The 27,876-nt window shown below is 43.9% G+C and overlaps 1 long non-coding RNA gene across 1 annotated transcript; it reads right to left on the bottom strand.

Annotated features, from left to right (window-relative positions):
• On the bottom strand, positions 1-27,628 carry LOC137144590 (uncharacterized). The gene is made up of 5 exons (XR_010917432.1): positions 27,588-27,628; positions 24,228-24,297; positions 11,575-11,657; positions 2,262-2,356; positions 1-549 (listed from the first exon to the last, which is right to left on the bottom strand). It is a non-coding gene; the product is annotated as an uncharacterized lncRNA (long non-coding RNA).
• Between the last annotated feature and the right edge of the window lie 248 nt (positions 27,629-27,876).

Below are 27,876 nucleotides of genomic sequence, written 5' to 3'. Positions count from 1 at the left end.
ATCTACTACCATTGAGAACAGCCTAGCTCCATCTTCCCTGGAACCTCCTTTCAGGTATCAAGGCTGCTATCAAATCCCCCCTCATTCTCCTCTTTTGCAGACTAAACAAGCCTAGTTCTCTCAGCCTCTCCTCATAAGTCTTGTGTTCCAGCCCCCTAATCACTTTTGTTGCCCTCCGCTGGACTCTCTCCAACTTGTCCACATCCTTTTTGTAGTGGCGGGCCCAAAACTGGACACAATACTTAATGGTAATATAACCCATACGTACATTTTCCCAATAACTTTGTATTGTATTGTATTATAACTTTGTAAATATTAACAAATTGGGTTGATATTTGGCCTAAGAGTGAGTGTTTTTGGAAAGTTTTAGCAATAACTGATCAGTCATTTCTGAGAGGGAGATTAGTGAAAAATACATTGTTTTGTACACGTTAAAAGAATTTGTCCATCCATTTGGCTGAGAAACTCTAGAGCCTTCTTGTTTTGGAGCAGTGACGTGAAATTTGACAGGTGGGCATCCTTTATGTCCAGTATATACCTTTTGCATTCCTACGAAAAAATGCCAACATTCGGTTAGGACCCATGCTTCCTTCAGTGTACAAGATGGACGGTGCTCTGGGGTGGAGTTAAGGCTCTGCAGTTCCTGAGGCTCTTGTCTATAGGACCCCTGCCGCATTGGCTGCCGAAGTTGGAAGGTTGCGCAGTGAATGAGGCAGGGTATTGCTGGAAGAGCAGGGACAGTGTCATGGATAAGACAACCGAACGGTACCCCGGAGAACTGGATTCTATCCCTGCCTCTGTTACGGAGTTCCTGTGGGATCTTGGCCAAGTCGCTTCAACCAAACTTTTCACAAGTAGTCACTGAATGAGTCACTCTCTTAGTACCCTAACTGAGACCCCGAAGATCTGCTTTGTAGAGGTGCTGAGAGCTCCCAGCTACAACTAAAGTCAGCTGGAGTCATGCTCTGAACATGTGAAGTGTTATATAATACTAAGTACTCTGAAAAATCAGATCCTAGACTCTCATATTGGTGGACATCTTTAACCGTATGCTCTCCATGCCTCAGTTTCCCATCTATAAATTAGGAATAACATTTCCCTTTTCTGTCTAATCTATAGAAATTTGTAACTTCTTTCAGGGGAAGTTTTCTTTTATTAGGTGTATGCACAGGGTCTAACACAAGGGGATCACATTCTTGCTTAGTACCTCTAGGTGCTATTGCACTACAAATAATAAGAGAAGACTGAGGCTTTGCAGACCAGCTTAGGTAGGCTGTTCTAACAGCAGGCATTGGTGGTATACTCAGCAGAGAAGCCAAGGAATGAAAAGTCCATCTTTTCTCAAGGATGGAGTGGGAAACCTTTGGATCAGAGCTGAGGAGTATTGGCAGGGAATGGTGGGTGATGTTTGAGTTACTCTGTTTTATGCTGTCTGGAAAAAGAGAGGATTTCATTCTCCACTGCTGTGATACTGCCAGCTTCCACCCCCATTACATTAAAATACAACAACCAATAAATAGTCATTTATTATTTTAGGTAGACCCAAAGAAACCCAGGAGCACACGCCATGTCTGTGTAAACATGTACAGAGCATTTGTGCATGCAATCAATTCTGATTACGTTTATGCATGGTTGGGAGGGAGGGACTGGAAATAACCACAAAAATGTTTGCCAGGCCTGAAAAAACTCTGCAAGGGGAATGGGGGTTTTTATGGTCACGACAAGGCTTTGATACATGTTGTTTTAACGGACATGCTCACTATACGAGAATGAGGCTGGCTTGTAAACCCAAGAAGCCAGATTCTGATCTTGGTCAGTGTAAATCCAGAGTTAACTCCATCCAAAACCTGTTAACTCTGGTTTATCAGTGCTATAAATGAGATAAGAAACTGGGCCAAATTACCTATGTGCATCTATCCCATAAAGGGAGTCTCCTTGATCTCAATAGCTGAAATCTGAAAGATCCTATCTGATCCAGCTCTGCCAGTTGGGATCTCTGCGGCAATCAGCGGTTGCACAAAACCGGCCCACTTTCTTTATATAGAGATGCTAAATTGCCCTGTGTGTGGTGGTTGAATTTTTTCTTTTTTTTTTTTTTAATTATTATTATTTCTCCCTCAGAGGGATTATCTCACGGATCATGTTGTGTTGCTCCTAAGGAGTGTCAGGGTGGGGCAGGGAAAGACAAGCAAAGCCCTAAGCTTTTTCCAGATTGCCTGAATATGCAGAACATTTCATTGTCTCGATGAACACGCCCTCACCTTTCACACAGACTGGGATTTGACACACCGGTTTGGGAGCAGTGGGGTAGTTTGTCCTCGGAGAAGTCCATGCACCCTCTTGCTGATAAAGAGGCCTGGGGTTAGGAAAATCAAAACGCTTCAATCAGCTTTTAACTTTGCACTGTAAATACGTTCGCTGTTTTGCTGGCACAGTAGAGAGATTGAATTTGCCCCTCTCTAATATGATTGCTCGATAGAACGCATCAGACAGTTTCGCATGCACTCGCAAAAGGCAACTTTATTTACATGGATTCATTTTACCTCTCCTATTTCAAAGGTTGTTTTCCTCACGGTAATTTTATTAGCTCATGCCCCCCCACTCATTCAAATTGGGCTAACAAGGTGGCCCAATTAAAGCCTCAAAAGCAAGGCAGGATTCAGCAATACCGCCCGTCACTTAACTCAGGCTCTGTGCAGCGCCTCTTGCAAAACCAGCCCCTGCTGTATACCTCTTACAGACTCGTGCCACTGAGCATAGGGGAAAAAAAAATGGTGTGAATCACCAACAGAGCCCACAAACCTTCACTCTGCTCTAGCTAGACTGTGTCATAGCTGTCATATTAATTACACCCCATCGTGTGCACATTTAATTTCCATGGCGTTTCAATTAAATTAATCGAACAATTAAAATTAATTGCAATTGCATCAAATAGTAATAACATTTTTAAAAAGCACTAGAATTCATCCCTAGGAGGCCATGAGACATGGGGAAAGGGGAGTGAGCTGGGAACATAGCTGGCTGAGTGTTTGCAGAGCTTCTTATCCTTGATTCATTTGGAGGAAAGATGCTTTTAAAGCAAGTTAGTCAAGGATTTAGGGTCTGATCTATTGCCTATTGAAGCTATAGAATCATGGAAGATTAGGATTGGAAGGGACCTCAGGAGGTTGTCTAGTCCAACCCCTGCTCAAAGCAGGACCAACCCCAATTAAATCATCCAACCCAGGGCTTTGTCAAGCCTCAGCTTAAAAACCTCTAAGGATGGCGATTCCACCACCTCTCTAGGTAACCCATTCCAGTGCTTCACCACCCTCCTAGTGAAAAACGTTTTCCTAATATCCAGCCTGGACCTCCCCCACTGCAACTTGAGACCATTGCTCCTAGTTCCGTCATCTACTACCACTGAGAACAGCCTAGCTCCATCCCCCCTGGAGTCCCGTTTCCGGTAGTTAAAGGCTGCTCCCAAAGCCCTTCAAGACTTTCCACTGGCTTGGACTCAGGTCTCTAAATGCTGAGCCTTAGCCCTGGTCTACACTAGAAAATGAGATCTGTTTACCTATGTCAGTCCTGGGTGAGAAAAATCCGCCACCCCCTGAGTGGTGTAGTTAAACTGACCTAAGTCTCTGCATAGACAGTGCTAGATCAACTGAAGAACTCTTCCATCAGCTTCACTGCCACCTCTCCAGGAGGTAGATTACCTACTCCGGCAGGAGAATACCACCCGTCAGTGCAGGCAGCGTCTACACCGAAGTGCTACAGCGGCACAACTGTGCCACGGTCACAGTTTAATAGTAGCCAAGCCCTTGTGTAGAGCCCTCTGACTAAAGATGGTGAGTGGTGTCAGCTGGCGAGGTCCCTCCGCATCTTGCAGGATCAGGCATTGGGGCCACGCTTTGCAAAAGAGGGCGCAACTGGTGGACCAAAAAATCCTGGAAGCACGGTGCAAGGAAACATGCCCAGAGCATCTGTGCATGCAGTCTGGTTTGACTGCCTTTGGTCTGGCCTGATGGACTAAGAGTGACGACCCCCTAAGTTCTAAGGACCCTGACTGCAAGAAGCTGAGAAACATTGGCAAGCTGCTGAGGCTTTATTTTAAAAGGGATTTAGCTGCCTAAGGATTCAGCGAGGCACCTCATGGCATTTTCAAAAGCCTTGGCATCCATCTGCAGCTTTAAGTGCCAAAATACTTTTAAAAATCTGGTCCTGAATGTCCTCCACTCGCACTGATTTCTTTCAGCACTTGGCAGGTCCTGATTCTGGGTTAGGCACAGATTCACGCTATGGCCATGGGTGAATTATTTAACCTCTCTGTGCTTTAGTTTCCCATCTGCTAATGGGGAGAACAACAGGTCCCTGACTCACAGGGGCGTTTCAAGGATTAATTAATTAGTGTCTAAGGGCTTGTTGAATGCAGGGTTTTTCGTGCAGGCACAACAGGTGTGCTTGGAGTTTTGCAAGCGAACCCATTGTGCCAAACTGAAAACGTGGCCCTATGAATTCCAACAGCATGGAGGGCAATGAAGGAGAGAGTATTATTAACTCCTCGATTGCCACTCCCAAAATTGCCCAACTCGGACTCTACAAAAATCAGCTTCAACCAGGCCCAAGAGACAGCAGTGACGTCTCAAATCCTTCCTTGGAAAGAGTTAAATGTGACAGGCACACTGTCTCTTCACCATTCTGAAATTCACATTTTGACTTCCTGTCGTATTCATTACTTTTAAAATTCTTGTTTTTTTTTAATGGCTGGAGACTAGTATATTTGATTGATCTTCCCCTCTTTATATTTTTCTGCCTATTCACTAGCATCTCAGGGCAGGAGATTCACCTAAATGATTTGATAATAATGCCTATTTCTTATACAGTGTTGTTCCATCATTAGATCTCAAATACTTCAGAATTTTTTTTAATGCATTTACCGTCACAACACTGCCGTGAAGAAAGAAAACATTATCCCCCCTTGTACAGAGGGAGAACTAAGGTACAAAGGCTAAGTGACTTGCTCAGCATCATAAAGGAAGTCCATGGCAGAGCAGAAAATTGAACCTAGGTCTTCCAGAGCCTAAGCCACTGTCCTAACCACTGAGCCATTCTTCTCTTTAGAGATGGGATAGCACAGTTCCCAGTGACATTCAGTGGGACTTCTGTTCCTAAATTGCTCCAGCTCTTCAGAAAACCAGCTGATTGGTTCAGGCTAATGTGTGATTAGCCTGGTGCAGGTGTGCGAGGGCGGTGCCGCGTCTCTTCTCGTGCCTCTAGGGATATGTCTACACTGCAATGCCTGGCCTGTGTAGATGTCTGGGCTGGGCCTGGAACTCTGGCTCCAGGACTCTGTGAGATGCGAGAGTCCCAGAGCTCAGGCTGCAGCCCGAGTGGGAATCTACACTGCAATTAAACAGCCCTGTGGCTCGAGCCCCCTGCAAGTTGGAGTCAGCTGGTGGGTTTTGAATTGCAGTGTAGAGTAGACATACTCTGGCAGGCCTGAAGGGGCAGTGTCCTCTCTCAAGGAATGAGCATGGAATTGGAAATCAGGCTTTCCGGAGTAGAGACAGTCCAAAGCTTTAAAAAGAAAAATGACCTTTAAAATGTTTCCACGATATTTTTTTTGTCTTCCCCCCTCCCCACTTTTCCTGATTTTTTCAACAAAAATCAAACAGAAACTGCCTCCCACCCCAGTTTTTCAGTTTTTGGCTTTTCTGCCCTTTCTCTCCCTTCCTCCCCACGCTTTTTCAGTGGCAATATAGAAAACAGAAAAATGTGAGTAAATGGGGGAAGAAAAACAGGGAAAGGAAGTGAAGAAAAACATTAAAAATGACCCCCCCCCATTGGTTTTAGTTTCAAAACCTAATAAAAACGGGGGGGGGAGGGAGGGGGACATTTCTGTTTTTAGATTTTATTCAAAACTTAGAAATTTTTGATTTTTTTCATAAAAATATGTTGAAAAACCCTAAAAGCTTGACATTTATCATTCCCCTCTCCAAGTGTGTCCTGGTCTATGGGGAGCTTGCTTCTGATAATGAGCTTGGACAGGTAAGAGGGAGGGGGGTTGAAGGCCACAAGAAATCTTTTCTGAACCCCCTCTTCTGGCCTTCAAACAACTCCTCATCAGAAGCAAGCTGCCCACAGACCAGGCTCCACCAGCTCAAAGCGGCACCAGATCCTGCTAGAACAGATGCAAAACCCGTAGACAGATCACCACTGCTACAATGATCAATATCCTCCACTACCCACCCTTCACGATCCAGGGGTCCTACACAAGCTATCACAACGGGGGGTGTACCTCATCTCGTGACCTAATTGCCCCAATAACAACGATGTGGGTGAAACCCGACAATCACTATGTTCTTGAATGTTGAACTAAGGCAGGAAAATGATAGACGACAAAACCACCCTGTCAGCTGTGGGTGAGCACTTTTCATGGTGTGATCACTCTATGGCTGACCTATCAGTCCTCATCCTCAAAGGAAACCCGCACAACATCTTCAAAAGAGAAGCCTGGGAGCTTAAATTCATGACACTAAAATCATGGACTGAAGAGAGACACTGGATTTATAGTTTATTACAACGATCTCTAACCCACTTACAATGCCGCCCCCCATCTCCAGCTGCTTCCCTCCCTATGACTGGAAGGGTGTTAATGGGCCACTTCACCTCAAATGGTCCCTTGAAATATGTGTTAACGACTTATGCTAAACAATCTGTTCCACCTTGTACTTAGCTGTGACACACCTGAAAAAGAGCTGTGTAAGCTCCAAAACTTGTTTCTCTCCCAACAGAAGATATTACCTCACTCACCTTGTGCCTCTAATATCCTGGGACCAGCATGGCTACAAGCACGCTGCATCCAGAAATACTAGCTATTATTCCTAGTCACAATCATGATCCATGAATGATCCCTGAGCAAAAGAACTGTTCCAGATTAATGCTGACTGAAACTCCAGACCAGGGGTCCCCAAACTTTCAGCTGCGAGGGCCACACCACTCAATCTTGCTCTTATGGTGGGCCAGGGCGGCTGGGCCCATGTCACAAGGGAGAGGGGCAGGGGGTAGGGACAGGCCTGGAGCGGGAAGCGGCCGCCACGCGGTGCTGCTTGGGGCCGGGAGTGGCTCCTGGCCCGGGTGCTGGGCCCACCTGGGAGAGGGGCGGGGAAAGTGGTGGGGCCAGGCGAGGGGAGTGGGCCAGTCAAAATGTGTCGGCGGGCTGGCTGTGGCCCACGGGCCGTAATTTGGGGACCCCCGCTCTAGACGCTTCAAGGAGGAGCGGTTATAATGGAGCGATGCCTCTTCACTTCCCTACACCGCGCGCGCCATTGGAGCAGGATTGCATGCCTATGTTCCCCTGGCACTCCCAGGACCATCCTTCTAGAAGCTGCCATTCTTCTCAGAGGTCCCACTTCAGCAGGCCAGCTCCCCGCTGTGGCTTCGGAGCCCAAATCTAGTGCTTTTGTTGTCCTGGTTGTGAGCTTTCGACAACGAAAGCCACAGCTTTTTGCTAGGGGCAAACAGCCACACAAAAACGTGCATCCTGCAGTACTGACAAGCCCAAGCGTTCAAAAATCACGAGGCAGGCCTCAACAAATCATGAGATTGGCTTAAAAACCATGAGATTTAAAAAATCATAAATGTTGGGGTCTCTTTCTTTTGCCTTTTCGTTTTTGAGCCTTTATGTTGCACCTTGGTTTATGGCTTCCAGCTGTTCTCCACAATCCCTGAGTTTATACTTGTTTTTAAAATGAAAGCTGAAATTCTTGCAAATTCAGGACCTGGGCGGGGCTTTAAGAAAAATATTAAATATTGTGAGACCTGCCATAAAATTAGGAGATTTGGCAATACTGATCTGGGGTTTTGTCTATTTTAGATACCGTACTATCGGAGCACCTTACCATCTAAAACATTTATCCTTGCAATACCACGTGTCATCCCCATTTTACAGATGGAGAACTGAGGCACAGAGAAAATAAGGGACTTGTCCCACTCAGAGCCAGCGGCAGAACAGGGAACTGAAATCATGTCTCCCAAGTACCAGACTAACATTGTAACTACTGGGACGTTCTTCCCGTCTTGAATTAGATTGGGTTTGGGGTAAGCTTGCAAAAATTAGAGCGCTTCTCTGAAGCTCTTGCTGTAGAATTCCTGTGATCTCTTGGGAGCTTTTTAGCCCTTCCTGGTGGGTTGGAAATACCATGAGATCAGGTTTTCTCAAAATATCAAAATATGATTTTTGTTAAGAACATAAGAACGGCCTTACTGGCTCAGACCAATCTAGCCCAGCATCCTGTCTTTTGACAGCAGCCAGTGCCAGGTGCTTCAGAGGGAATGAACAGAACAGGGTCATTTTGAGTGATTCATCCCCACCTGCCCAGTCCCAGCTTCCGGCAGTCAAAGGTTTAGGGACACCCACAACATGGGGTTGCATCACTGACCTGTCTTCTATGAACCTATCTCTTTTTTTTTTAAACCCAATTATACTTTTGGACTTTACAACATCCTGTGGCAATGAATTCCACAGGTTGACTGCACAGTCTATGAAGAAGTAATTCTTTTTTGTCTGTTTTAAACCTGCTGCCTATTGATTTCATCAGGTGACCTCTAGTTTTTGTGTTAAGTGAAGGAGTAAATAAGACATCCCTATTCTCTTTCTCTACACCACTCATGATTTTATAGACCTCTATCATATCCCACTTTAATTGTCTCTTTTCCAAGCTGAACAGTCCCAATCTTTTCAATCCCTCCTCATATGGAAGCTGTTTCATACCCCTAATGATTTTTGTTGTCCTTGTCTGTACTTTCTCCAATTCTAATATATCTTTTTTGAGATGGGATGACCAGAATTGCACACAGTATTCAAAGTGTGATCTTAACATGGATTAATATAGTGACATTTATATTTTCTGTCTTATTATCTATCCCTTTCCTAAAGGTCCCTACCATTCTGTTAGCTTTTTTTTGACTGCTGCACATTGAGCAGATATTTTCAGCTATCCACAATGACTCCAAGATCTCTTGCTTGACTGGCAACAGCTAATTTAGGCATCATTATTTTGCACATATAGTTGGGATTATTTTTTTCCAATGTGCTTTGTACTTATCAGCATTGAATTTCATTTGCCTTTTTGTCACCCAGTATAGGGAGATCTCTTTGTAACTCTTCTCAGACAGCTTTGGACTTAACTATCTTGCATACTATACTATTTGTATAGTCTGCAAATTTTGCCACTTCATTGTTCACTCCCTTTTCCAGATCATTTATGAATATGTTGAATACCACAGATCTCAGTAAAGATCCTGGAGGTTCCTGTTCTCTACCTCGCTCCATTGTGAAAACTGACCATTTGTTCATTGAAGCCAAAATATTCTGTGGAGACGTATCAGTTTTGACAACATTTTTATTGGGAATGTTTTTGAGGTCCAGGGTTCCCTGGTCAGATAGAGAAAGAGAGAGACAGAGACCCAAGTCGAGAAGCTCACGTTTTCGATTTGAAAACCACAGTTTTGACACAATTCCATTTCATGAGAACATTCAAAAAGGTTTTGGTTTTGTTCCAATGTGGAACGAAAACAAATTTCAAAACCTTGGAAGTTGTCACGAATTGGTATTGCTGTTCTCCAGACAGCTGTAGATAGAATGGCGATGCATTTGTCTTGCTGAATCCAAATCCCTTCTTCTGCAGCTCAGCAACTCATTGATGTAGCCTTAGGAGTGATGAGTTGTCCAAACAGATTCATGTCTTACTAATAATTACGGGGAACATCCTGGTAGTCATGCCGAAGTTGATGGAAAAATCTCCCCTGATTTTATTGGGAACAGATTTTATCCTGATATGCTTTGATTATGTAATTTGATTTCCGTTACTATCTGGGATGCCCCAGTCTGTGCTGCCAACATTTAAAATTCTGATGAGGTTTTGAATAAGTTTCTAAAAGATATGCTCCATTTCAAACAGGAATTATTCCATGACCTGTTTACACAGGTGGTCAGATTATTGGTCCCGCCTGGCCTTAGAATCTATGACTCTGTGTTTGCTGCTGCTGCTAACTGGTTTTAATTATTTGAGAAGGGTTCTACACTTGGGTCATGTTGTTTAAGAGCCTGATGCAAAAGCCAGTGAAGGAGTCTTTCCTGTTAATTTCATTGGGCTTTGGATCAGGCCCTGAAGGCTTGTTGCACATTAATAGGTCCATATAGACTCTGCTGCTGCGCTTCAGTGTTGTGCTGTTTGAAACAGCGCTAGGCTCAAGTGCACCAGGGAACCTTTAGCAGTGGGGTCTACACGGACCAATTAATGTGCAATGCGTTAGTACGCTTTAGAAATCGCACCCCCAAAGAGCGCATTACCCCGGGCATTCAAGCCCTCGGTGAACAGCACTGTGACCTCTTGGCAAAAGATACAGGGGACAAAATTCTGTTCTCGCTTTTCTCTTGTGTAATCCCATTTATTTTGCGCTTGCAACCGAGGGCAGAATATAGGCCTATATGCGTGCTTTTGTTGCTGTTGAACAACTGGGAGCCCTTGGGGCTATCTCGTGGCTGGTAAAGTGCAGCCTACATATGAGTGGAGGAAGGAGGGGTGTGGAATTCCTGACTCAGCTAGAATTACCCCAGGAACTCAAGAGGAGCACGCACCAGGAGTGGAAACTCTGCCATCTTTTTACAGTGCGCCGCACGTTCTCCCCGACCCAGCTCAGCTCAGCAAAGAAGCCTCGGTTTTATTTCAACTAACCATGATCCGCAGGTGCAAGGGCTACTTTATTAAATGAAAGGAGGAGTTCTGTTTGAAGTCCTTGCCCCCCAACACCCTGATATCCTGCCCCACATCTCAGACTAATGGCCTGCCCCATGTCAATTGCAATTGAAATTTTGGCTTGCTTGTGTAAGATCATCTAAAAAATGGGTCTAAAAACAGGTACAAGCCCCCTAGACCATCTGTCCCAATCTAGAGCCAGCTGGCTTCCATTCCCCCACCGCCACCAAATCTCAGCACCTCCTCTCAGTCTCCCTCCTATTCCTTCACCTCCCCCTATTTGCAGGGAGCTCCTGCCCCCTTTGCGGGTGCTCAGTGCTTTCTGAAATCCAGCCATCTCAAGCAGGACACCCTAACAACAGAGAGACTCCAAATCACTGGAAAATCTTGGCTGAACTTTCCCCGCAGTCGCTTTTATGATATAAAAAACGGCAAAATGCAACTGTCAAATTTGGTTTCAGAAACAAAATTGCTTCCAAAGCTGAGACCTTGTCCACCAGATTCCAGGCTGAAGGAAAGACACCCTCTGAAAAGAGGGGTTTCCAATGGAAATGTTGACACAACCTTAAGCCGGAGTGTCTCGGTGAATTCAGGAGTTGTTGGAATAAATCTCTCCACTACTCCTTGGAGGGGGTCAGAATGAGAAATTCACTTTCTATATCAAGTTTCATTCATTGAAAGCCTACTGGAGATAAAGCTCATAAACTATGCGGGCACAGATACAATGTGGGCTAAAGGGTTAAGGGGCTGAAGAAGACTGTAATTCTCATAAATGAGGAACAGATGTTGTTTGGCATTTTGAAAGTGCACAATTTCCTGCTCCTCTACTTACTTTTCTGATACTGTGAATTGTTAAACGGAGGTACGATGCAACGTTACTGGAGATGCAGCTTCTTCTCCATAGTCTCTTCTGTTCTACAATAAAATGGATGAGCAAAACAGTAAGGGCACATTAGTAATAGTAAAACCAGATCCAGATCCTCAGCCAGTGTAAATCAGTGTAACTCCACTGATAAGCCAGAGAAGCTACTCTGATGTACAGCACATGGGAGCTAGTCCATAGATTTTATTTTATATAGTGTCATCCCTGCAAACTTATCACAATGGGCCTTTACCGAATTCATCAGATAGTTTCAAAATTATATCATGTAGTTATTGATCCTCAGATGTTGGGAAAGGGAGTAGCTCCATTGACCTTGATGAAGTTAGGACAAGCTACTTTAGCTGAGGATCTGGCCGGTTATATTCAAAGGACTTAGAAAATCACAGAGGGAGAAGGAAATTAAGACGCATAAACAAGGGAGAGAAGAGGGATTGTCAGATGTGGGTTGTAGAGAGGTGGGCAGCTAATGATGAGGAAAGAGGTAACGGGGTGGATGTTGAATTGATAAGAAGTGCAATAGAGAGGGCTCTGAAACCAAAATAGTCAGGATGGGCATGGGATAAATGATAGGCAATTTGAAGCTGCAGGGAAGGGAGGGATGAATTTTAAAGCAGTAGAAGGGTGTGAAATGTATGCAACAAAATCTAGACACCAGCAACATTCATCTGCTGTTGTGTTTCGTCATAAACTAAGAAGCTTGAAGGCTGGAAAGAAAGTGGTTAAAGCCTGGTGATTGGGTGTGAACTCTCCCTTGGCTCTGCTACGGATCTGTTCTAGTAAACAATAACACCCAGCGCTTACACAGCACTTTTCATCAGTCAATCTCAAAGCTCTCTACAAAGGAGGTCAGCATCATCCCCATTTTATGGAAAGCAACGAGTGATTTCGGCATGATGTTGAGAACAGAAGGGGGTCTGGCTTTCAGAATATGCTAAACCTCCTTCCGCCAACCATCAGGCTCTCATAAGGCATCTCATGTTGAACACCACGAAAACAGAGGCAGCCAAAGTCACTTATGTAAATATTGGCCCTAACCTCCCCCTCTGTAAGTTTCTCTATCTATTAAAAGAGGATCCATAATAAAGCTTGCCTTCCTCAATATGGTTAGAGGGGTGGGAGACTCAGCCCTGATATACACTTACCGGGTGATTCGGCGGCAGTCGACGGGAGTTATGTAAGCTATGCGGAGTAACTTGCTTAACTCCCGTTGACTGCTTTGCTTCCCTTCTGCGCGGCATCTTTACTGCACTGTGCTGATGGGAACCACGTTACTATCGACGCAGCGCTACGCCACTTGAGGGAATGGTTTTACTGCGTCAACTTCTGGATTGACTGAGCGGGTCTTCTCTGCCCACTCAGTCGATCCAGATAGGTCGATCTGACGATGGCGACTTTGCTGCCGTCAATGTAGACATATGCTCAATGTATTAGAACTCACTAAGTGCCTTCAGATCCTGGATGGAAGTACAAAGCACTGTTATGGTCATCGATGGGTTGGCTTGGGCTCAATTGTGAGTGAGGCTCGGCCTTTTTTACAGGAATTGCCTCCAAATCATGTAAACTTCTGTTCAAAGCAGGAGAAACTTGGCTTCGAACGAGGTTCAGTTGGTGATCTGAGATCAGGTCAGGCCCCAGACTTGAAGTGAAATATGGGTCCTGCATGGATCAAAATGAAAGGAATTGTTCACACAAACCTTTGTGAATCCAAATCTCTGAACTCCCTGCAGCTAGATCCTCCCACGCTGCACCAAATGCCTGCCTCATTTGGTCACATCCAGCACATTAGCCTCTTTAGAGAAAACAGTTGAGGGCCCACCCTCCACTACCAATTAGAAGTGTGTTATAATCGGAACAGGGGACAAGCGTGCTGTAATTGGGTCCTGTGACTTGGCTGCATAGGGAGGATGGACGTTTCAAAAGTGCTTAGCATTAGCCTAACTCTGCTCCCTTTGAAATCAGTGGAAAAATTCCAATTGACTTCAATGGGTGCACATTTCCCTGTGTAGGAAAATCCCTGCCCATCCTTCCTATATTAGTAGGGCTGTTTACCTGGTAAACTCAGTATCTTGGTATCTTTTCATTCACACTCCTTTCATTTGGTTCACCCATGCCCTTTATTCTACTAATATTTTCCTCCGACATGTGTAATGCTGATTGAACTGCACTGTTAAATAGGTCCTTACCACGTCTATACCAGATATTCAGCTTTTTATTTTTTTAACGTCCTCCATTCATTTATTATGTCTTGCTAGCCTTTGTGATAATAGCCAGTAAATACATTACCTTGAAATTCACGGACTTCCCTCCAAAGTCTTCTCTATGTAAATAAATGTTGGGCAATTTCTCATATTCTCTTTGCTTGCTTGTATCCAGTAGAGATGCAGCTCATCTCTCATGGACACTGTATGTTTCCCAAAAATATATAGTTCCAGTAGTCTAAAAATCCTTAAATTTTCTGTCTAGAAAATTGACTCCAACTCCTTGCTTATGAGCTCGTTATTTACACCAACGTTTGTCAATATACAGCCAGATTCTCCCACCATTATTCACATGCAGTAGCACTTTGTTCTGCAACCAGTCTAACCCCTGCTCTACTCTACTCTGCTCTACTCATAGAGTAAGGTAGTACTCAATGGAAGGATGGCATAAACTGGCCCTTGTCACCAAACAAGGTTGCATCTTTTTCCTCTGTCTTTGGCCTGACACTGCAACCTGGACCATGTAGATAAATGCACAGAAGTCAACAGGGTTCTACAGGGCCATCTGCAAGGTATAGTTTGAAGGACCAGGGAATTGTCAGGAACATGACCCAGATGTGGACAGCCATGCCTAATGGTCAGAACCTTTGGGTTAGCCAAGCCTGGAATTCAGAGCAGAGCCAGAGTCAAGAGTCATGGCCATGGGACACTTGGCAATAGCAGAGCAGAGGGTCAGAGTTGGGGATCAGAAGGCAAATACCAGAGCCAATGGGTGAGCTGGAGATGTGGTCAGGAGCAGAGCTGAGGATTAGAGCCGGGAGGGTCAAGGATGGAGATGGGCAGGAACTTAGTAGCTTAGCTCTACTCCCACCAATCAGCCAGTCAAACAGCCCCAGCCAAGGTTGGCTGTGCACAGTATGATGCTAGGAGACTGACCTTTCTGCAGCTGGCTCCCTGACAGCAGCTGATCAAAAGTAAGCCAATGGAGTTACAGTGATAATAAACTGGAATAAGGGGGGAATCAGGCTGTTGGTTTACAAACAAGGGGCCAAATTCTGCTCTGAGTGGGTGACACCAATCCAAATGCAAAATAACTTCATCGAGTTAGGTAAAGTTACTCCAGACTCACACTCGTGTCAATAAGATCAGAATCTGGCCCCTCTGGATTTACACCTCTGTAACTCAGAGCAGAATTTGGCCAGGTAGGGGCTTTCAGATATACCCAGACTGCTTGTCTCAGCAATGAACAGCTGTGCAAAGAAACCAGCTTGCCCTGACTCTTCAAAGGGCTGAAATCTTTCTCTTTGATAATGTAGGGTTTGTACAGAAATGAAACAGCTTTTCACCTGCATTGTTTTCTTGGGGTCTTTTTTATTTGTGGACCATCGCCCCAGGCTGGCACAGAACTACAAGGAATCAATCCCCTTTTCGCCTGCTATTTAATTAAGGAAGACTTCAAAGAAGAAGCCAGACTCCGAGCTGATGTAAACTGGCAAAAACCCTATTGGCTTCAGTGTTTCAATCAGAGTTGAGCACAGGGTTTTTGAGGCCAAAGCGTTACTAGCTGAAGCGGGCTCTGTTGCTTCAGTGGTGGAAATGCCATTAGTAAAAGTATTTCCCAAAATTCTGGACACTTTCCAGTCAGCCCGATATTTTCGTTATGTTTTAATGCTCACTTTGGTGTCTTGTTTAACTCAGCCTTTTAGAGGAGGAAGGGCCTTCCTGGAATGTAATGTTATATATGTTCTCACTCTGTCTCAGACACATTTGATTCGATTCCGCCAACGGAGGAGCCATCTGTGTCTATCAAAATATATATTCTGACACTTATCCACAATGCGATTTCTTCATATTTCTCTGGTGAAATGGCCTTCTCACTCTGAGATCTGGCTCTGCACAGCTGGAGACTATTCTGTGTGTGATGGGGGAAACGTAATGCAAGTAACCCAAATGGTGTCTCACTTTCCTTTAATCTCCAGAGTTGCATGGACAGAGAAAAGCAGATGCCTCTCAATCCTCTTCTCTATGGTTGAAACTCAGCTGCGCTTATAGGGGATGCGGATGGATCTCAGTGCAGCAGATGGTGTGCATGCAGGATGAAGCTGCAATCCTTATGTATGGAATAGCTGGGCTCTGCACAACCCAGAGTGAGGGGATGGGGCCGGAGGAAGTTCAGGATACAAACTCCTCATATGGGAATTTCAGGTGTCATTACCTTGGCTACTATTTCATCCCAGGGGTTAGCACAGCAGCAATGGAAGGATCACAGAACTGCCCTATGACCCAGAGGGGCTCAGAGGGGTGTATGGTGCCCCACACAGAGTCCACTCATTTGAATTTGTGCAGTGTGCGTGCTTGCGCATTTCATGCCATGAGAGATGTTCTGTTTCTACGGCCAGCATCAACAATGGTTTATTTCAAACAGCTATGATTGTCGTATATCTTTTCTTTAGTGGAGACAGCACTACCTGGTGGATAGAACACTAGGCTGGGGAAAAGACTGGGTGGCTCTGCCATTAGCTTGGGGGGGTGACCTTGAGTGAGTCATTTCATCACATGTGCCTCAGTTTTCCCATTGGATAATGCTACTTACCTCCTTTGCAAAACAGCTGGAGATCTATGGATGAAAAGTGCTATATAAGAGCTAGGTATCTGTAAGTGTGCAAATTACAACACTCAAGGAACTGTGCAAACCCGTGCCCTTCGAATGTCAAGCGAGTCCCTCTTTACATACATAATCAGTGCTGAGCACTTAATTACATAGAGGCAAGTCATCTCAACCCATCAGGGTAATCTCACTCTTCCCACATGGAAGTTGTAGAGTGGGAGATTGCCTTTGTGGCAGCATTCCTCCCCTTCCTGGGACTGTTGAGGGTTCCACATAGGGTGGGACCATCACGGGGTGGAATATAGGTGGGCAGTGAGCCCATGGTGCAGTGGACAAGGCCAAAGGAGTGCATGTGCTATTTGGACCCAGCAGAGAGGGAAACAGAGCCAGAGGAAGCTGATTTAAGCACAGGTGTGTACCGACGTGGCTTGACTGTTCTGGCAGCAGACAGAAACTCGAATGAAAGTGAGGCTACGTGATTCATTGCAGAGAGACCAAAGCATTTAAAGGCACAAGACATCACACCTTCCACCACCTTGGGTGTAGTTTTGCAGCAAAAGATAAAGCCCCGGCATCAGTCAAGGGACTCGATAGGGGGAATCTTGTGGAGTTTTCCTCCCCTTAGCTATCCCAACTGGTTTTAACTTGGGAGGGATGATCGAGCTTCAGATAATTACTATGTAGTGGGAAGGCAAATTAAAAAATAAGTACCTATAAAGTTGCAGAGTGTACAGACCTAATTATCTCTCTATAACTACATCTAATCATCTAAGCCTGATTGCAAGTGATATGGAAATTCCTTCTGGGTCTGATAAATGCAGTTATTCAGAAATCTGCAGGGAGATGTCATTTATTTACCTGGCATTTATTTACCACTAAACCTCATTAAGTAGCTTGTAATTAAATAGTAGTTACCTGCTATCCTGTGTTCTGACACTTAAATCCCCAGTAAGAATGAAAGCTGCCCTTGTTCCCGAAAGGGGACATTGCAGCCATTTGTGCCAGCTGGGAGCATTACATCTCCCTAGACACAAATGGCATGGCAGACTGGTGGTTCTCACTTGCGTAGGGATTTTGCACCAGTTGATGGCATTCGACTGGCACTCATCGTCCCCCATTCATTCATCTGCATACTCTGCTCCAGTTCCAGTCTTGTGAGCTTCATGATGGGATAAGGTGCTGCAAAAGCAGGCCAAGGTAGGCGAGAGCACACACACCTCTCCTGGAAATGGGCGTAATGAGGCACTGGGGTCCAGCATAACATCTCATTGTTACAGGTTTGATCCAAGAGGTGCCAAATGTATGCTGCAAGAGATGCCATGCCCCCAGCTCTCATTAAAACCAATAGGCCCAGTCCTGAGCGGTGTCCAGCATTTTACTGGATCATGCCTCAGGGATGGAAGGGGGAGCCCTGAGAACCATTCACAGCTGCAAGTGCTAGTTTTTTCCCATTGGGAATGGTGCTACCGTAAAAGGCCCAGTGGTTACTGTCGCATAGGGCCATCTTGTGATAGGGATGACCAGATGTCCCGATTTTATCGGGAGAGTCCTGAAATTCAGGTCTTTTTCTTATATTGGTGTCTATCCCATCCTCCCCTCCCACCTCCTGTCCCGATTTTTCACACTTGCTGTCTGGTCACCCTATCTTGTGGGCACCAGATATATCTAATAGGAATCGTGACAGAGATCAGTGGAAGTAGACTAGAAAGGGACATGGAGGCAGACAGGGAATGGGGACTGAGTGAGCAACTAAATCCAGTCTCATCCATTATGTTCTTGAAACAAGAGTGTAATAAAAGCAATTTACTGAAACTTCAGAGTCTCTGCTTGCTCAAGAATACTACAATAGTTGTGTCAATAACACACACTTAGCTGGAGACCCTCCTGTAGAAACGATTTTTCTTCTTTAAACTACTGTAAAAACAAACAAAAAATCTCCCGAAAGTATTGCTGAGGATGATTCAATGATTAATATTTCCATCCTATTCTTAACTCACCCTGCCTTGTCTATGTCTTCAGGAATAGCTAGGGGCCAAATTCTGTCCTCAGTGATGTCAGTGTAAACCCACAGATGCACTGATTTCGAGGGGCAAAAGTGTCACTGATGGCATAATCAGGCCCAAAAGGTTTGCACAATATCGTTGATCTATCATTTGATAGTACCTAGGAATCCCAGCCATGGGCCAGAACCCTTTGCTAGGTGCTGTACGAACACAGAACAACAACAACAAAGACAGTCCCCGCCCCAAAGAGATTAGTCTAAGTACACTACAAGAGACAACAGATATATACAGACAGACAGACAGATGGGGGACTACAAGGAACCAGGGAGATAATATTGGTCAGCATGACCCTGTAATACGTGTTCCAGTTCAATTTTAGGCTCAATGCAAGAATCACTGAGTGAAATTCTCCGGCCTGTGTTATGCAGAAAGTCAGAGTAGATGATGACAGTGGTTCCTGCTTGCCTTAAAATCTGTGAATACCAAAGCATAACAAAACAAGCTGAAGATAAGCCTTGTTCACTCTGCATTTCCCTGAGGAGGAGACAGGATGACGCAGGGAGTGGTAATGAGATACAGAGCCTTCCACTTTCAGGATCCTGGTGTGAAAGCTGTCCAGGTTGGTAGTGACCAAAACCTGTCCCCATCTGACTAGCTTGGTGATCTCAGTTGAGTATTCTTAATGTCTCCCCCAAAGCCCGTTGAAGTTAATGAAGACACTTCCATTGACTTCAACAGGCTTTGAATTAGGCCGTTAGGCCCAGATCCTCAAAGGAATTAGGTGCCTCACAGTTAGCTGCCTAAATACCTGGGCCGTTGTGGATAAGCATCCACATCAGAATCAAGCTGTCAATCTGCTGCTATTTGCATTCAGTTTAGCTGTCCTCTCTCCTGCCTGACACACACAGGCCTGTTTATGTCTGAATGTCTCACTCTGCTTGAAAAACAGGGGAAAGCTATGCCATCCTTTTCAAAGTGGCTGTGCAAATGGTGTAGGGAAAGACCCTGGACACTTTTGTGAAACAGTGTGGTGGCAAGTACAAATTGGATTTCCTCAATAAAAGTCTTTCATCAAATAGCCACATGCCTACCTCAGGGAGAAGTTCTCCATAAACAGCCAACATTCTTGTGTTGTTGTTGTTTTATCTTTAACAGTCTTGTGCGGTATCTTGTCAAGATGTCATCACTACAAATTCTTTGACGTTTTTAGTGCAGCATTTGGATAGCAGGTTGGATTTTTCAGTCCTCCGAGCCAATATAAGTCAATCTACAACACTTAATTTCTCTTTGAGATCCTTCACTGCTATTATAAACAGACCCAGCAGTTGGGAGATAAATTTTGTGGTAACAGTTTGGACTTTTTTATGAACCACCTGCAAGTTTTCTGCAAACAATATGTTTTATGGGAGCTCAAGGCAATGTTCACCCATCAAGACTTGACAGTAAGAGGAGGATGAATGAGGCCTTATCTCAGCCACACATGTAACCTTCTGTGTCCCCTGGCCTGACCTCCCTCTGCTCTCATTTATGAAAATGATTCATCTTTAAAGAGCTTCCTCGCTCTGCCTGGAGGCGGTAGATCTTTCTGTGCTGGACTTGTGTAGGCTGAGGTTATAAACTTCAGTGTGGAAGGCATATATAGGGGCTTAATTTTGAACATTAGGCAAAAATACTGAATACAGTATATAAACACTTAAAGGGACACTGACAGGTTAAAAAATAGAGAGTTAAAAAACAAAAACAGAAACCAACAACCCTCCAACTGTCCATATCTCTGTTACTAATAACACTTGAGGTTACCCAAACTGCAAGAATTGTTCAAAATCCAGCTCAATTTTCACTGCTTGCTTTCACTGTTCAATATGCGGCCTGCTTTATATCTTGCTTTTCTTTTTGGAGAATGAAAATGAATTAGTCCATTTCTAGTCAATGTCACTTCTTGCTTTTCCAGCCCTCAGATTAAGGTGGACCATAGTTTCAAACTGAGCACTTTTTAGGGTTTATTTATGTATTTCAATAATTAAAAGACCAAGGCTCTAGGCACCAGAGACAATGTAATTAAATTAACAATGTAATTAAATCTCAGCAGCATTAAATGATTAGTTCAACAGGAACTTAGCTAGTCATCTACCAAACTCCTTTCCACTCCTTCATCATTGTGGGAAGTATACCCTAATCCTTCTCCAGAAACCCTAACAAATGGCTGAGAAATGTTCATCCAAATGGCAAAAGTGAATTAAAAAAAAAAAAAAAATTTGCTGGGGCCACTACGGCCACCTTCTGACTCAGAAATGACCTATTCATGTTTCTTGCAGTCAAGCAGTTTTTCTAGTAAATTAGGTCCAGATACTCAAAGTATTAAGGTTCCTAATTCCATAGATCAGAGTTAGGTCTTGTATCCTTTTGAGGATCATGAAACATGGAACCAGCGTCACTAACATTCACCAGCTTTGGGACAGTGATTGTACTCATTTGATTTTCTTTGCACGCTTTTCGTTTCAGTTCATCACACTGAACCTATATTCCATTGTACCATTTGACCCTGGCAACAACGATGAAAATCTACTTGGCATAGCATCATGCCTTGAACAAATAAAATCTATGCTGAACTGAAGTTAAGGTTGACAGCACAAATCAGGTGGCTTAAGGGTAAAAACATTGCAAGGATGTTATAATTATGCCCAAAGCAAGCACGATAAAATCAGGGAATTCAGAGTTAAGGCTGAACTGTTAAAAAGTCCAGCATGTTGCTAAGGTATGCATTTAAGGCACCTAAACAACTTTAACTCTACTCTATAGAGACACCAAGAAATCAACATACCATTAGAAGTGTGATATAGTATTTGAAGTTGTAAATTAAAGTAAAATTATTTAAAAGATACAATCTGTTGGATGTCCTCCCTCCCCTATCCCCAGTGTAACAGCTTTTATTGAATACAAAATTGGACAAATTTGAGTTTTGTTTGGGGTTGTTTTTTTTTTTTGCTTCGAGAATCACAAAGGAACATAATGATCAGTACATCACTTATTAATCTGTTTGGAAGCAATGACACTCAGGCCCATATCCTCATAGGTATTTAGGTGCCTAACGTCCACTGAAATACCTTTGAGGATCTGGGCTTCAGTAAATATCACAAGGTGACCAATAAATCTATGGATTATTTACAAAATATCTATTATTAGTATTTGGCATTCAAGCTTAGAGATTGGTCACCCAGGTTACATGGTTTTGTTTACGGTACCTGGCTGGATAAAGAAGAGGAAGGTCTGAACACACCTCATCCAGTTTGTCTCAGGGAAAAGGGAGGACTCAGGAGAGAGGGAGATAGAGTTGGCAGGAGATAAGAAAGAAGCAACATGCCTATGGAGTCGGAGGGTGCTTAGCACTGGTGAATCAACCGCGCATGTTCACTGTTCAATAAGCTAGACCAGTTGTGAAGGTTCACAAATTTGCAGATACCAGAGGCCCTGCCTACAGATGAATAGGACTGAAGCTGTATTCTACTGTGTTCTCTACACAGGTTCTTATTTTTCACCCATCACAATGGGATTGAAGTTCCTTCCTGGCATGCATTAAGTTTAGGCGACTAGCATCAAGCATTCATGATTATTTTACTAGTATTTGATCAGCTGTGATTTTAACCACCTGGTTTGGTTCAAACCATTGCATTTTCACTTCTCCAATTAAGCTACTCTAATATATACCTGAAGATTCCTTTCCTGGTGCCTTTCCTTTACCATGTTAGAGTAACAAGCTAGCATTTAAGTGGTCCACCTTGAAAAGTGTGTGGCCAAGATGAGATATTGAGATGCCAGCATTCCACTCCTGTCCAGGGGAGGAGACAGATGCAAGCTGTTAGCTTTGTGGTTTGAAAACACTCAGAGCTGAATTCTGATCTAAGAGGTGGAAGAATGCCTCACTGTGAGGTCTATCTTGTAAAATATGTGCTGATTGGGGAACTGTGTTAAGTCAGCTGGCTTAATGCATTAACTTCTGTTTGTACAGCACCTAGCACAATGGGGTGCTGGTCTTTGACTGGAGTTCCTAGGTGCTATGGCAATACAAATAATAAATAGTAGTAATAATAATAATTATAATAACATCTTTGGAAAAGCTGGACCAGATCCTCAATTTCTGTAATTGGCATAGCTTCACTGACTTTTTACAACAGCTCAGGATCTAGCCTTCTACGTTCAAGAATCAGTATAGATTATTCCATTCCTAACAGTATTTGTGAGCTGACTTAGTCCCTGTTAATGTGCACACAGACAGAAGGCTTGCGATTTCTTGGGTTCCTACCCGTGTTGCACATTAATATTACTTTGAGTGACTCTCAGAATCAGGAACGGCATTGCAGAAAGGGACATAGCCAAGGACTGGTTTTTTAGGGACTCAATTGTTTCTTACTATTTTGGTGCTCATGAAAAGTGAGAGACTCACAGTACTGATTAGCCCTGAACCGGACAGGTGCAACGTGAATTGAACTATTCACAGCCCTCAGCCCTGATCTGCACCATCTCAGCTACAGTGTTCCTGCCCAGAGCGGATCTTGCTCATTTCAAAAGACTGCAGACCCTGAAGTATTGCACCACACTGCCTCATCCTTCAGTGAGGTGCCCAAACATCCATTAAGTCTGGCTTGAGGCTGACCATTGGACTAATTTCACTTGTCTGACCTGAATTCCTTCTTCTTTCATGTTGCGATTTTATTGATATAGTTATTTATTTTTCAGATTGAACGCTCCCTGGACTTTGAACAACTCCCAGTCTCACTTGTTGGCATAGCTGCAGCATTCCACTGGCAAGACAACTCCCTCCAGGAGTTCCCATAGCTTGGAACACAGCTTCCTCCCGCTCCGCCTACCGTAGCTCTCGAGCACAAACTGTACTACGTTCACACACATATTCATTCCAGGGCAAACCTAAGTGGGCTGAGGCAACCAGATCTGAATAATACAACAGGACTCCAGATAATAACAGCATGGAACCTGGAGAGAATATGGAAAGTTGCATTTTGCCCCAGAGGCTATTTATAGGGGACCTGGGGAGGGAAGGGAAACTGCAGCAGAATTAGAACCGGGATAAACTCTGCTGTTGAGATATTCATTTTGGGCACCTCCAATTTTTTTGCTGCCCAACTTGAGACACCTGAAGCTAAACTCAGCTCTTCCATCCCATGGGAGGTGGGTGTACATCACTCAGTGAGATTTAATTGTTCAGGAAACTCTGAATCTGGCACCACAGTGTTAATTTATCCCATAAAAATGAGGAAGCCTAAAGGACCAAGGGATTGGCTAACAAGGCTTCCAGCCTAGGCAGATGTGGGAGAACAGCAGTGCAAGCTGGAACTTGTTAGTCACATTAACTAGCTTCAAAAGCAGCTGCCTGAAAATGAAGAGAAATGGGGGAAAGATTCCCAGTTGCATTTCTTCAACTAGAGTCTGTGCTATCCAGTGGATGGAAAACTGGCCTGGGATACAGGAGACCTAAGTCCTCCTCCATGTTTCCCCATTTTCATGCACCCTACTGCTAAGCTGTGGTGGGACAGGTTGGTTGTAGTATTTCTAGTCCTTCCAAAAGCAGGATTTACCAGAAGTGTAAGGCTTTTCTAGAAGGATTTCCAGCCAGTTTTGAACGATCCAATAAGTTTGGATAACTCTTTTAACTCTTTAGCTAAATATCCACATTTATGAGTGCTTCTAGTAACGGAACCTGAATATTTGGGGTGGTACTGTCACTTGCTCTTCCTGTCTGTGCAGGGCAGTAAGGTGACGTGAACCGGGCCCTCTTACATCGTTGCTTGGGTCGCCTGCATCGCTAGTCTGAGGATGGTGTGGACAACAGGCTCTTCTTCCCCTGCACCTGTGGGAAGAGATGAGCAGGAAATAGACAGAGCCTTGATTTTGCGCCTTGTATGCATCAGCCAGTGGATGGAGGGGAAGTAATTTGCTCCTGGGGTGCATCTGTTGCAGGTTACTGGCCCCTGAAGGAAGAAAGGAACCAGGGAAAGAATGATGACCGACAACTGCAATTCCTTTCCTGGTCTGCTTCTGCAGTGATGGTGTTATGTGCTACACGTTACTCGGGGCTAGAAGTATGGTCACAAGCTAGCCCTCTGTGAGCAACTGTATGAGCCATCACTATTTTACCTGACCTACCTTAATTGGTAGGTGCAAGTGCAGTAATCATGATCTGAGGTTTTTAAAGTGAAGAAGAATAAGTGACTGGGTGGATTAGTGACATCAGCATCCATAACCAATTCATAGGGCGAGCCATCGATCAATGAGGTGCTTGGGAATTTCACATCTGAGGAGTTACGAGGCCGTTAGCTTTCTTGAAAATGTACTGTTGAAGCAATTGGAGGATAACATCTAAATCTGCTTATTGAAACCACTATCAGGAAGAGATGACAAAAAATAGACTGTATGTTTACTAAAAGATCAGTTCTCTGTGTTAACTTTTGGTTCAAATTATATAGCCAGCAGACACCTAGGTGTTATCTCGTTGAGATATCAGTGATACTGTATTACAACATTACAGAGGGCTTTATAGACTAGTGACAAGAAGCAGAGAGTTTCTCAACTGACATACCATTATCTAATGAACTAGGTGTGCCAAAGCACAAAAAGGGGAACAGAAAATACCTGACGGATTTGTGAAGGGGGGAGAGAAGGAAATAAGGCCTAGCTGCATAACTCCACTATCAGGAAGCTGGTGTGCTGATGCATTCTGAGGTTCAGAACAAATATAGAGGGGGATCTGAGATGGGCTTGGAACAGCAGCATTTGAATCTGGATCCAAACTATCCCAGATTTCCAGGTGTTTGGATCTAGAGTTTTGGTTCAACCCTTCATGGAGATTAGGAACCAGATGCAACGTTCTGATCTGGGCTCAGATCAATGGGATCAATCAGATCAAAGTTCAGATCAATGGGAGTTTGGTGCATAGGCTCCTTTGAAAATCTTGCCCTGTGTTTCCAGATGAGGGACCTTTCTGCTGGCAATACTACACCCTATACTTAGCCACCTGGCCCCTTTTGCTCTAGGAATATACTGGTTCCAAATGCAGACAAAATTGTGAAAATTTTCACCCAACTGTCTTCTGTGTTTTTTTCCAATCAAAATTCATTTCCTTAAATCAACATTTGAAACTGAGAGAGCATTTTTGGATAACGTTTTGACCCATTTTATATCTAGTTGGAAAATAGGTGATAGGAGTGCAGTATGGGGTGAGAATTGAAAAAACTGACTCCAAATTCCTCTTACCCTCAATTTTTTGTCAAAAGTCTATTGATAATTTTCATCCAAATTTCAGATAATAATAATACAAAAAATTTCAATCAGCCCTAAAGTTTGACCTTTATTGGAGAGTCAGTAATTATGTTAACACAGAGATTCCCAGCCAGAGCTGGGTTTGAACTACAAAATTCTCCATCCCAGAATGGTGTTTGTATTAATCCTTTATAGAGATAAGGGCCAGAAACAACATTTAGATCCCCCAAAGGTCAGGGATATTCTGATATGGGGTTTGGATTTAGATCTAGTTCTATTCTTACCTGACCTGTACTCTTAGGTCAGAGCTGCAAACAGAGTAGACTAGTAATAGGTTGCTTGTGAGCACGTGCAATGCTGCTGATGACTCCACCATGTGGTGATACTGCTGTATTGCATCTACATGTAATTTCCTCCCCCCGGCCCCCTTTTCTTTTAACTAGTTCTTTAAAAAGGTATTTCACTCTTCACTGCAGTTGGGTTACCCTTGCATTCCTCTCCCATATCTGACAGGGATGTTGCTGATAAGACCCTTCTACCAGCTGAATGACACATTCCACCTGACAGTCAGGGACTCAGTGGTAACATGAGATTGCAGAGCAGTAGGAGAAAGGAAGGCAGTGATGTAATAACCACAAGTGATAATGCAGACAGACGTGTCACATCATACCTGATGATCCAATGGGATCACAGAGCTGTAGGAATCAGGAAAGGGTGGGCCCCATGGGATGTTATAGGCATGTGTGAGGAGGGAAGGGCATGGTCTAGGAGCGGGACATGTACCTCCATTTGTCTCTCCTCGCCCAGAGCTGTAATGTCCCTCCTTGGGCAAGGAAGGCTGGCAATCCAAAATTTAGAATCCAAAATTGCAGTTCATCAAATGGCCATGAAAGCCATCGCTTAGCTTCAAGGTCATATCTGAAGTTGAGCTCTGCACCCATGTTCACCTGATTCCGGGCTCAGATCAGCCATGGACTTTACTTCAGACTCATTTCATTTTACATGCAGAATTTTGTACTTAGTCCTCATTTACCTAATAGCAATAGTCTGTTTAGTTTTTCACTTTGGGTCAGTGTAGTGGAGAAGATTACACGTCAAGTGCTCCCATTTGTGGAGCAAGGGGCTACCTACCGTGTGTGAGCAAGGAGCCCTACAAAAACATGACATTGGCTTGGTTGTTAGGGTATTGAGACCACTGCCTGTCATGCCACCTAACATTGTCACATTGTTTCCTTGTATTCCCCCTTGGTTGGGATCCACCTGTTTTCTCTTGTCTTGAACTCAGATTGTAAGAGCTTTGGGGCAGAGACCATCTTTTTGTTCTGTGTTTGTGCAGCGCCCAGCACAATTAATAGATACATAGCCAAAAGTGACTACTGTGATAATCTAATCTGGCCTCCTGTATAACACAGGCATAGAACTTCCCTAGCATAATTCCTATTTGAACTAGGGCACATCTTTAATAAAAACATCCAGTCTTGCTTTAAAAATGACTAGTGCTGGAGAATCCACTAAAGCCCTTGGTCAGAAGTTCTAATTGTCTAATTGTCATCTTTGCTAAAAATTGACAACCTTATTTCCGGTCTGAAAACGTGGGGTCCTGGTCCATTACTAGGGTTCACAGACATGTCTGCAATACAAAGAATAGTATCAAAATCTGGCCCTTTTCAACCTGCTGGGGCATGGTACCGAGCCATCAAATTGCCTTAGTGACACTGGCACACCGTGGACTTTCCTAGGTGTAAGATAACGGTGGGAAAATCCCTTTTCCAGACACTCAAGGTTCTGGGAAGTTTATCTTGATGTTTCCAACCTATTATCTCTCTTTACTCATTTTGGTTAAAAAATCAAATTGTATTTAAACAAATGTTCTACACTTACCTTTGCACGTAGAAATGGCTCAGATGCCCTGCTTGTGAAACAAGAGGAAAATGAATGAATGAATTAAAAAACAACCCTGCATATTGTATTTTTAATGGTTAAACTTTTACTTCAATAGTAACTCAATAACGAAAACAAATTCGGCTCCCAGGCAAATGTTTATCTTTCTGGGAAATTCCTTATCTTTCATTAACAATAATGCTCTTTATTTGCATTAGACCACCTTGCTTGTCATAACTTCCAGCAAAAATGTTTCTCAAGGGCCAGATTCTACCCACTCTGTGTAGGG

The sequence above is a fragment of the Emydura macquarii genome, unplaced genomic scaffold (assembly GCF_026122565.2).
Source record: "Emydura macquarii macquarii isolate MOO-44397 ecotype Brisbane River unplaced genomic scaffold, CSIRO-AGI_Emac_v2 contig_3470, whole genome shotgun sequence".
Lineage (NCBI taxonomy): Eukaryota > Metazoa > Chordata > Testudines > Chelidae > Emydura > Emydura macquarii.
The sequence above is the reverse complement of the archived record's forward strand: the minus strand, read 5'-3'. Positions and strand labels throughout refer to the sequence as shown.